A 12366-nucleotide genomic window follows, 5' to 3' on the forward strand; every position below is an offset into this window, starting at 1 on the left:
CGTTCAGCAATGTCCAGGGCCAGCTGGATGGCTTTCACCTCGGCAAACTGACTCGATTCACCCTCTCCTTCAGCAGTTTCTGCAACTTGTCATCCAGGACTCCATACAGCTGCCTTCCATCTCCGATGCTTTCCCACAATACGGCAAGACCCATCAGTAAACAAGGCATACTGCTTTTCACTTTCTGACAGTTTATTAAATGGTGGGGCCTCTTCAGCGCGCATCACCTCCTCCTCTGGTGACATTCCGAAATCTTTGCCCTCTGGCCAGTCCATGATGACTTCTAGAATGCCTGGACGACTGGGATTTCCTATTCGAGTTCGTTGTGTAATTAGTGCAGCCCATTTACTCCATGAAGCATCAGTTGCATGATGTGTAGAGGAGACCCTGCCTTTGAACATCCAGCTCAGCACGGACAGCCGGGGTGCCAGGAGGAGCTGTGCTTCAGTGCCAATCACTTCCGAAGCAGCTTGAACCCCTTCATAGGCTGCCAGTATCTCTTTCTCAGTTGGGGCATAGCTGGCCTCAGATCCTTTATATCCCCAACTCCAAAAGCCGAGGGGTCGACCTCGAGTCTCCCCTGGAGCTTTCTGCCAGAGGCTCCAGGTCGGACCGTTCTCCCCAGCTGCAGTGTACAGCACGTTTTTTACATCTGTTCCTGTCCGGACTGGTCCAAGGGCTACTGCATGAACTATCTCACGTTTAATTTGCTCAAAGGCTTGTTGCTGCTCAGGGCCCCATTTAAAATCATTCTTCTTCCGGGTCACATGATAGAGAGGGCTTACAATCGAACTGTAATTTGGGATGTGCATTCTCCAGAACCCCACTGCACCCAAGAAAGCTTGCTTTTCTTTCTTATTAGTTGGTGGTGACATTGCTGTTATCTTGTTGATCACATCTGTGGGGATCTGTCTACGTCCATCTTGCCATTTTATTCCCAAAAATTGAATCTCTTGTGCAGGTCCCTTGACCTTACTCCGTTTTATGGCAAAACCGGCTTTCAGCAGGATTTGGATTATTTTCCTCCCTTTCTCAAAGACTTCTTCCGCTCTATCGCCCCACACAATAATGTCATCAATGTATTGCAGGTGTTCTGGAGCTTGCCCCTGTTCCAGTGCAGTCTGGATCAGTCCATGGCAAATGGTAGGGCTGTGTTTCCACCCCTGGGGCAGTCGGTTCCAAGTGAACTGGACACCCCTCCAAGTAAAAGCAAACTGTGGCCTGCACTCTGCTGCCAAAGGAATGGAGAAAAATGCATTGGCAATATCAATCGTGGCATACCACTTGGCTGCCTTTGACTCTAGTTCATACTGAAGTTCTAGCATGTCCGGTACGGCAGCACTCAACGGTGGTGTGACTTCATTCAGGCCACGATAGTCTACTGTTAGTCTCCATTCTCCATTAGACTTTCGCACTGGCCATATGGGGCTATTGAAGGGTGAGCGGGTCCTGCTGATCACCCCCTGACTCTCCAGTCTACGGATCAGCTGATGAATGGGAATCAGGGAGTCTCGGTTGGTGCGATATTGCCGCCGGTGCACTGTTGTGGTCGCAATTGGCACTTGTTGTTCTTCAACTTTCAGCAACCCCACAGCAGAGGGATCTTCTGAGAGACCAGGCAAGGTGGACAGCTGCTCAATTTCCTCAGTCTCCAAAGCAGCAATACCAAAAGCCCACCGGTACCCTTTTGGGTCTTTGAAGTACCCTCCCTTGAGGTAGTCTATGCCGAGAATGCATGGAGCCTCTGGACCAGTCACAATAGGGTGCTTTTGCCATTCCCTCCCAGTCAGGCTGATTTCAGCCTCTAGCACAGTCAACTCTTGGGATCCTCCTGTTACTCCAGAAATATAGATGGGTTCCACCCCTTGACAGCTTGATGGCATCAGGGTACACTGTGCACCGGTATCTACTAGAGCCTTATACTTCTGTGGGACTGATGTGCCAGGCCATCTGATCCACACAGTCCAGTAAATCCGATTGTCCCCTACCTCCACCTGGCTGGAGGCAGGGCCCCTCTAATGGTCGTCACAGCACTGGACACTTAAGTCGTGTTGAAAGGGATTATTCTTCATTATCACAGGAGCTGGAGTAAAATCAGCTCTTCCACTCCATCTGGGAAACTGCTCACCAGAGACTGAAGCCGTAGCTCTCATGGGACGATCAGTCTTGGCCCTTGCTCCCCTCTTCAGTTCACTCACCCGTTCCTCCAAAGCTGAAGTAGGTTTTCCATCCCACTTTGTCATTTCTTCTCCGTGATCCAGCAGGTAAAACCATAGGGTACCCCGTGGCGTATACCTTCTGTATCTCCTCTCTTGAACAATAGGACGCCTTTTGTTAATAGCTGAGATTTGTGTTGGTACACGTGAGGAGCTGGATAAATCAGATACATCGTCCCTCAATTTGTCGAGGTCCTGGGACAGTTTTTTCACAGCTGAGATGATGGAAGGAGTGAGATTGTCTTCGAACTCTCGGAGTTTATGAACCATTTCATCCACTGTTAGTGGTACTATGTCATTCCAGGTCACTGTTGCCAATGAATGGGCATATGATGACGGTGCATTCCGTGTAAGTTTTCACCACATGGGTCGTGTACATTCAACTTCATCTGGATCTATAGGTGTATCCCCGTTATTCGGCTTGATGTGATAGATCATCTCTACGATGGCCGATTCCCTCAGAGACTGGATGCCTTTGTCTATAGTAGTCCACTTGGCCGAACGACTCGTAACATCGTCCTTGTATAGAAACCTTTCTTTCACAGCTGCCAAGAGCCGCCTCCAAAGACTGAGGGACTTTTTCTCTCTTGCACTTACTTTGTCAATTCCCCCTTCTCTAGCAAGTGATCCCAGCTGCTTGGCTTCTGGACACTCTAGTTCGTGACCATCGGCCCCATTGTCCCAGCATCGGAGTAACCAGGTGATGATGTGCTCCCCGGGTTGACGGGTAAAATCTTTCCGCATATTCCGCATCTCGGTTGAGGTCCGAGGTCGAGAAGTTACCTCTTCTTCTTCTTCTTCGTCATGTGATGATGACTCCTGATCAGATTCTGGACCGGGTGGTGAATTCATTGGTTCTTCATCTCGCTTCACCCTTTTTGCCTCCTTTTTGCTTGTTCTCTTGCATACAGGGGCAATTGATATTGGTACGAATTGGTCCTCTGGTTTGGCTGCAGTGATTATCACTGTGGTTTGAGTAGCGACTTTACTTGTTGCTGGGGGTGGTGTAGCTACTGTGCTTGGAGCTGGGATAACCGCGCTGTCTGTTGCAGTTGAAGTTTGAGCAGCTGCTGTACTTGCCACTGGGGTAGCTGCGCAGTTCATTGCAGCCAAAGATTGAGTAGCGACTGTTGCTTTACCCTCAGATCCGCCGACATTCTTTTCCTTTTGAAGGTGCTGGATAGTGTTGAACAAGGCCCTGTAAGCATAGGCCAAGCCCCAGCACGTTGCCGTGATTTGTCCATCTCTGGTATGGCCAGAATGACCACACACCTCATTTAAGTGTTTTACTAATTCTTCTGGATTTTGCAGTTGTTCGGTAGTGAAATTCCAAAATACTGGAGGGGCCCACTGACCTAGATACTTGCCCATACTATCCCACACACCCTGCCACTCATGGCTGTCCAGCCTCAGGGAAAATCTCTCGGTCCTCCTACATCGTCGTTTGACCCCAGACAAGACCCAAACCTGACACTGCTTAACTCTTGAAATCAGTAGTGGGCAAAACACACTCTGTATGCGTGTTAGCATGGTGATTCCCATCACCATCAGCAAACAAGTCTCAACAGCATTAAAAGGCCATTCAAAAAATTCAAAACTCTCAAATGTAAATGGTCTGGGGGGACGACTAGGAGGGTAAAAGGATGTCTCCTTCACAGGTTGAGCACCTGAGAAGGAGAAAAAGGACATGTAATTGCTAAGCACTTCTATTATATACCTCCCAAAGTATAAAGGTGGTGACCACACTGGGAACATAAGCCAGATCAGTTTCATGATCAATGATTCTATTGTATTACAAGTCATTACCATAAAGTACAATGGGATAAAAACCTTAGCCCAAGCCCCACACCTGAAAAACACTAATACAGCAAACACCGGATGGACGTAAGTTATGATATACTGAAACTGTGAGATCAAGAGGAAAAAAATTGAGAGCCAATAAATCAGCATTGTGACGAGTGACTATCAATCCAGTCAGATCTGTTCTTATCTCAACCCCTCGTGCCCCACGTTGGGCGCCAAAAAGAACTGTCGTGGTTTAAACCCAGTCAGGTAACTTGTTCACTCACTTCCAGTGAGTGGTGCCGAGCTGACAACAATCGAGGTCCGTGTCCGTCTCCCCCCCCCCCCTTCCCGCACCAGGGCTCTCCCCTTCCCCGCTCCCGGAGGAACGGGGAGGAGGATCGAGAGAGTGCAACTCCTACGGGTTGAGACAAGAACAGTCCAGCAACAAATCACCACCGCTACTATCAGCTAAAGCAATGATAAGGGAAAATAACAAGGGAAGAGAATACGATACCACCGGCCAAGAAAGCGAGTTCCACCCGGAAGCCCCTGTCCTTCCCTGTAACTCCCAGTTACCCCCCCACCCCGGGCATGATGTGCTGTGGTATGGAATACCTCCCCGGCTAGCCCGGGTCAGGTGCCCTGTCTCTGCTTCCTCACAGCTTCCCCTCCTCCCTGGCAGAGCATGAGCCTCACCGAGTCCTTGGTCAGGGTAAACGTCACTTAGCAACAACCGAAAACATCGGCTTCACCAACACTGTTCTCAAGCTAGAAGTCAATACACAGTACTGCACCAGTTAACACAAAGGAAAAAGATGACTGCTACTGCTGAACCCAGGACAGCTGGAGAGTACGCAACTCTGTCCGGGGACAGGTGAGCAGTCCACAGAGAGTTTGTGGGTCAGGGTTAAAGGGAATATAGCTATGGGAGACATTACTGTGGGCATCTGTTACAGACCGCCTGATCAAGGAGAACCTGCGGATGAAGCACTCTATAGACAGATAGGAAAAGCCTCACACTCGCAGGCCCTTGTTCTCATGTGTGACTTCAACCACCCTGACATCCGTTGAAAGGACGGTATAGCCCGACACAAGGAATCCAGGAGGTTCCTCGATTGTGTAGAAGACAACTTCCTTCTGCAAGTAATAGAGGATCCAACAAGGACACGTGCCATGCTTGACCTCGTGCTCACCAACAGGGAAGGGCTCGTTGGAAATGTGATGCTCCAGGGCAGCCTTGGATGCAGTGATCATGAGATGCTTGAATTTGAGATCCTCAGGACAGTGAGAAGAGCGTGCAGCAAGCTCACTGCCCTGGACTTCAAAAGAGCAGACTTTGGCCTCTTCAGGAACCTGCTTAGTAAGGTTCCATGGGATACAGCCCTAGAGGGCAGAGGGGCCCAAGGCTGTTGGTTGATATTCAAGGATCACCTGCTACAAGCTCAGGAGTGTTGCATCCCAACCAGAAGGAAGTGCAGCAGGAGGGCCAGGAGACCTCCTTGGATGGATAAGGAGCTCCTGAGGAAAATTCAAATGAAAAAAAGAGGCTTATAATAAGTGGAAGCAAGGACAGGTGGCATGGGAAGAGTACAGGGATATTGTCCGAGAAGCTAGGGACCAGGTTAGGAAAGCTAAGGCTCAGTTAGAATTAAACTTAGCTCTAGAGGTATTAAAGATAACAGGAAGGGATTCTACAGGTACATAGCAAATAAAAAACAGACTAGGGAGAATGTAGGCCTCCTCAGGAAGCTTTCGGGAGAACTAGTTACACAGGATTGGGAGAAGGCTGAGGTTCTGAATGACTTCTTTGCCTCGGTCTTCACTGCCAAAGGCTCTGACTGCACCACCCAAGTCTTGGAAGGCAGATGCAGGGACTGTGAGAATGAAGACCTTGCGCCCACTGTAGGAGAGGAACTGGTTCGAGACCATCTTAAAAATCTGAATGTGCACAAGTCCATGGGTCCTGATGAAATCCATCCACGGGCCCTGAAGGAGCTGGCAAATGAAGTTGCGAAGCCGCTGGCCATCATATTTGAGAAATTGTGGCAGTCAGGTGAAGTTCCCAATGACTGGAAAAAGGGAAATATAACCCCCATCTTCAAGAAGGGGAAAATGGATGACCCGGGGAATTACAGGACAGTCAGTGTCACCTCTGTGCCTGGCAAAATCTTGGAGCAGATTCTCCTGGAAGGCATGCTAAGGCACATGAAAAACAACAAGGTGGTTGGTGACAGCCAGCATGGCTTCACTAAGAGGAAATCCTGCCTGACCAATTTGGTGGCCTTCTATGATGAGGCTATGGAACTGATGGACAGGGGTAGAGCAGTTGATGTCATCTACCTGGACTTGTGCAAAGCGTTCGACACTGCCCCACACGACATCCTTGTCTCTAAATTGGAGAGACATCAATTTGATGGATGGACCACTCGGTGGATAAAGAACTGGCTGGATGGCCGCATGCAAAGAGTTGTGGTCAATGGCTCGCTGTCCAATTGGAGACCAGTAACGAGTGGTGTCCCTCAGGGATCGGTGATGGGACCGATCTTGTTTAACATCTTCATCGATGACATGGACAGTGGGATTGAGTGTGCCCTCAGCAAGTTTGCCGATGACACCAAGCTGTGTGGTTCGGTTGATACTCTGGAGGGAAGGAATGCCATCCAGAGGGACCTCAACACGCTTGTGAGGTGGGCTGATGCCAACCTCATGAGGTTTAACCATAACAAGTGCAAGGCCCTACACCTGGGTTGGAGCAATCCCAGGCAGAGCTACAGGTTGGGCAGAGAAGAGATTCAGAGCAGCCCTGTGGAGAAGGACTTGGGGGTGCTGGTCGATGAGAAAATGAACATGAGCCGGCAGTGTGCGCTTGCAGCCCAGAAAGCCAACCGTATATGGGGCTGCATTAAAAGGATCGTGACCAGCAGGTCGAAGGAGGTGATCCTGCCCCTCTACTCTGCTCTTGTGAGACCTCACCTGGAGTACTGTTTGCAGTTCTGGTGTCCTCAACATAAAAAGGACATGGAACTGTTGGAACAAGTCCAGAGAAGCGCCACGAGGATGATCAGGGGACTGGAACACCTCCCATATGAAGACAGGCTGAGGAAGTTGGAGCTGTTCAGCCTGGAGAAGAGAAGGCTGCGTGGAGACCTCATAGCAGCCTTCCAGTATCTGAATGGGGCCTATAGGGATGCTGGAGAGGGACTCTTCATTAGAGACTGTAGTGACAGGACAAGGGGTAATGGGTTAAAACTTAAACAGGGGAAGTTTAGGTTGGATATAAGAAGGAAATTCTTTCCTGTTAGGGTGGTGAGGCACTGGAATGGGTTGCCCAGGGAGGTTGTGAATGCTCCATCCCTGGCAGTGTTCAAGGCCATGTTGGAGGAGGCCTTGGGTGATATGATTTAGTGTTAGGTGTCCCTGCCCACGGCAGGGGGGTTGGAACTAGATGATCTTAAGGTCCTTTCCAACCCTGACGATTCTATGATTCTAAGTACAAATATGGGGAGGCCTGGCAGATTGCCTATATCACTTTCCCACTGACCCTCCAAGGTAGGCACCATGTGCTTGATATGGTGGAAGCAACCACTGGATGGCTGGAAGCATATGCTGTCCCCCACACCTCTTCCCAGAACACTGTTCTGGTTCTTGAAAATGAAGTCCTATGGCAAAGCGGTACCCCAGAGAGAACTGCGTCAGACAATGGGAGTCATTTCCGGAACAGCGTTATGGACACTTGGGCCAAAGAGCATGGCATTGAGTGGGTATGTCACATTCCTTATCATTCACCAGCCTCTGGGAAAATTGAACGGTAGAATGGGCTGTTAAAAACTATACTGAGAGCAATGGGTGGTGGGGCTTTCAAACATTGGGATACACATTTACCAAAAGCCACCTGGTTGGTCAACACTAGGGGATCTGCCAACAGGGCTGGCCCAGCCCAATAAGAACCTTAATGTGCTGTAGAGAGGGACAAAGTTCCTGTGGTACACATAAAGAATCTGCTGGGAGAGACAGTCTGGGTTATTCCTGCTTCAGGTAAAGGCAAACCCACTCGTGGGATTGCTTTTGCTCAGGGACCCAGATATACTTGGTGTGTAATGTGGGAAGATGGGAAAGTCCGATGTGTACCTCAAGGGGATTTGATTTTAGGGGAAAACAGCCCGTGAACTCAATTATATGATGTTGCCTGCTATGTAGCACTTTTAAAGCCCACCAACTAGATGTCTTCAGGTCACCAGGTACTGGCCCTGGCTTCTTTCCGATCATCATGCCATCAAAGAGTGAACTTTGATGAAACCTGATGAGTTCTGCGGTATCATCAGCAGGCAACAATCCAGCTCTGCACATTGCCTCTCTTGCTCTGAAAGACTGTTACAAGAGATGGAGCCTGACAACATGGACCTGATGAACTCAGCAGCTTTATAGGGATTGGTCCATGCGCTAAGGAATGATCTCTCTCTCTTTGTGTGTGGATGTATATATATATATGAGACAAGAGTGATGGTATACTGAAAAATGTGAGATCAGAGCATGATGTGAATGGTATGGAATAAGGGGCGGATACTGTCCTGGGTTCAGCAGTAGCAGTCATTTTTCTCCTTCTTAGTAGCTGGTGCAGTGCTGTGTTTTTGACTTTCAGCCTGGGAACAGTGTTGGTGAAACTGATGTTTTTGGCTGTTGCTAAGTGATGTTTACTCTGACCAGGACTTTCTGAGTCTCATGCTCTGCCAGGGAGGAGGGGAAGCTGGGAGGAAGCAGAGACAGGGCACCTGACCCAAACTAACCAAAGAGGTATTCCATACCAAAGCACATCATGCCCAGTATATAAACTGGGGGCAGTTACCCAGAAGGGCTACATCACTGCTCAGGTTGGGCTGGGTATCAGTCGGCAGGTGGTGAGTGTTTGTATTCTCTTCCCTTGTTGTTTCCATTATCATTATTAGTATTGGTGGCAGCAGTAGTGGTTTTGTTTTATACCTTAGTTACTGGACTGTTCTTATTTCAACCAGTGGAAGTTATGTTCTTTCAATTCTCTTCCCCATTCCTCCGGGAGCAGGGGGGGGAAGGGGGGGAGTGAGTGAGCGGCTGCGTGGTTCTGTGTTGCCCTCTGGGCTTAAACCAAGACACCGCACAACAGAAGGATTCTCTGAGAGACAAAGAGGACAGTTGCTTAATTTCCTACCTCCTCAAGGCTGCTATACCAGAAGCACATGAATACCCTTTTGGGTCAGCCTCCAGTACAGTCAGCTCTTGGGATCATCCTTTTACTCCAGAAATATAAATGGGTTCCACCCCTTGATAGCTTGATGGCATCAGGGTACACTGTACACTGGTATCTACTAGAGCCTTATACTACTGTGTCAGTCCATCTGATCCAAACTGTCCAGTAAACTTAATTGTCCCTCTCCTACCACCTCACTGAAGGCAGGGCCCATCTAACAGTGATCATAAGATTCTCCACTTATGTCTTGTAGAAAGGGATTAGTCTTCCTTATCACAGCAGCTGGATTAAAATGAGCTCTTCCACTCCACCTGGGAAACTGTTCACCAGAGACTGGAGCAGCAACTTTCATGGGGGTACCATCCCTGACTGCTGTTCTCCTCTTCAGTTCATGCACCCGTTCATCCAGAAATGAGGTGGGTTTTCCATCCCACTTTTTCATGTCTTATCCGTGATCCCACAGGTAAGACCATAGGGTGGCTTGTGGCATGTACCTCTGTCGTGGTTTAAACCCAGCCAGCAACCCAGAACCACGCAGCCGCTTGCTCACTTCCACCCTTCCTCTCCTCACTCCCAGAGGTATGGAGAGGAGAATTGAAAGAATGTAACTCCCACGGGTTGAGATAAGAAGATTCCAGAAACTAAGGTATAACACAAAACCACTACTGCAACCACCAATAATAATAATGATAAGGGAAATAACAAAGGGAAGGGAATACAACTGCTTACCACTTGCTGACCAATACCCAGCCTGACCCGAACAGTGATCTAGCCCTTCCGGGTAACTGCCCCCAGTTTATATACTGGGCATGACTTGCTGTGGTATGGAATACCTCTTTGGCTAGTTTGGGTCAAGTGTCCTGTCTCTGCTTCCTCCCGGCTTCCCCTCCTCCCTGGCAGAGCATGAGACTCAGAAAGTCCTTGGTCACAGTAAACAGTACTTAGCAACAACTTAAACCATTGGTGTTATCAGCACTGTTCCCAGGCTGAAAGTCAAAAACACAACACTGCACCAGCTACTAAGGAGAAAAATAACTGCTACTGCTGAACCGAGGACAACCTCCTAGATCTTCTCTCTTGGTCAATAGGGTGCCTTCTGTTAATAGCCGAGGCATGGGTTGATACACATGGAGAGCTGTATAGATCCTCTCTCAATTGTTTGAACTCCTGGGACATTTTTTCCACAGCTTAAATAATGGAAGGGGTGAGACTGTCTTCGAACTCTCAGAGTTGATGAGTCACTTCATGTAGTGTTGGTGGAGCTATGTCATTCCAGGTCATTGATACGAATGAGTGGGCATATGATGATGGTGCACTCTGTGTAAGTTTCTGCCACATGGGCCGTGTACCTTCAATTTCTTCTGGATCTATGGATGCATCCCAGCATCTAGCCTAAGGTAGTTCGTCTCTAGAATAGCTGATTCCCTCAGGGACTGGATGCCTCTCTGTATCATGGTCCAATTGGCTGAGCGACTCATAACATTGCCCTTGTAGGGAAACCTTTACTTCACAGCTGCCAAGAGCCGCCTCCAAAGCCTGAGGGCTCGTTTCTCTCTTGCAATTGCTCTGTCAGTTCCCCCTTCCCTGGCAAGTGATCCCAGCTGCTTGGCTTCCCTACCTTCCAGTTCATGACCATTGTCCCCATTTTCCCAGCATTGCAGCAACCAGGTGATGATGTGCTCTCCTGAAAGATGCCTGAAATCTTTTTGCATATTCTGTAGCTCGGTCGAGGTCTGGGGTCGAGATGTCACCTCTTCTTCCTCTTCCTCTGATTCATGTATCAATAATTCTTGTTCAGATGCTGTCCCCTGTAGCAGAGTGCGTTGCGTCTGCCTCTTTCTCCACTGCACGAGTTGCTCTTTGTGACTCTCGTTTGCTTTTCCCCTTCTTAAAGGGGAAACCTACTATGGCACAGATTGGTCCTTTGGTTTAGCTGCAGTGTCTATCACTGTGGTTGGAGTGGCTGCAGTATCTGTTGTTGGGGTTGGTGCAGCTGCTGTGCTTGGGGATTGAGTAGCAGCTGCAGCTGTGTTGTCTATTGCTGTCTGGGTTTGAGTAGCTGCTGTACTCGTCACTGCGGTTGGTGTAGCTGATGTGCTCGGAGTTGGAGTAGCTGCATTGTCTGTTGCTCTGCCATCAGATCCAGAGACATCTTTTTCCCTTTAAAGGTGTTGGATAGTGTTGAGCAGGCATAGACTAAGGCTCAGCACATTGCCATGATTTGTTCCTCTCTTATTACCAGGATGGCAACATAACTCGTTTAAGTGTTTTACTATTTTTTCTGGATTTTGCACTTGTTCAGTGTCGAAGTTCCAAAGCACCGGAGGGGCCCACTGGCCTAGATCCTTGCCAACACTGTCCAACACACCACGCCACCCATGACTGTCCAGCCTCGGGGAAAATTTCTTGCTGGTCCTCCTATATCATCACCTAACCTTAGACCAGACCCAAACCCGAAGCAGCTTAACAGTCAAGATCAGACAAAATAGGGCATTCTCAGGGTGGTATGGCTGTGAGCAAAACACATGCTGTATATTTGACAACATGCTGATCCCCAGCACAAGCAGCAGGCAGGCCTCAAAGGTATTCAAAGGCCACCCAGAACCTTTAGAACTCTCAAAAGCTGCTGTAAATAGCTTTCTGGGGGAGCAGGGGGTGTAAGGAAATGTCTCCTTCACAGGCTGACCCCCCTGAAGAAAAAAAAAAAATGTGTAATTGCTAAAAGTACAGTGAAACAAGAACCTTAGCCCAGGCCCCCCAGCCGATAAACATTAAACAGCAAACACTGGCTGTAAGTAAGGTAGGACATGGGGAAACTCTGAGATCAAGCACAACAACACTGAGAGCAAATAATTTTACAGGGATGCTGTCCATGAAGCTAGGGACCAGGTTAGGAAACCTAAGGACCAGTTAGAATTAAACTTGGCTAGGGATGTAAAAGATAACAGGAAGGGATTCTATAGGTATGTTTCGAATAAAAGACAGACTAGGGAGAACATGGGCCTTATCTGTAAGGTATCAGGAGACCTGGATACCCTGGATTTGGAGAAAGCTGAGGTTCTCAATGACTTCTTTGCCTCACTCTTCACTGGCAAATGCTCTGACCACACCACACATGTCTTGGAAGGCAGACACAGGGACTGT

The sequence above is a fragment of the Pezoporus flaviventris genome, unplaced genomic scaffold (genome assembly GCF_033815535.1).
Source record: "Pezoporus flaviventris isolate CSIRO_AGI_PZ_B2104156 unplaced genomic scaffold, CSIRO_AGI_Pfla_v1 ptg000153l, whole genome shotgun sequence".
NCBI classification, from domain to species: domain Eukaryota; kingdom Metazoa; phylum Chordata; class Aves; order Psittaciformes; family Psittacidae; genus Pezoporus; species Pezoporus flaviventris.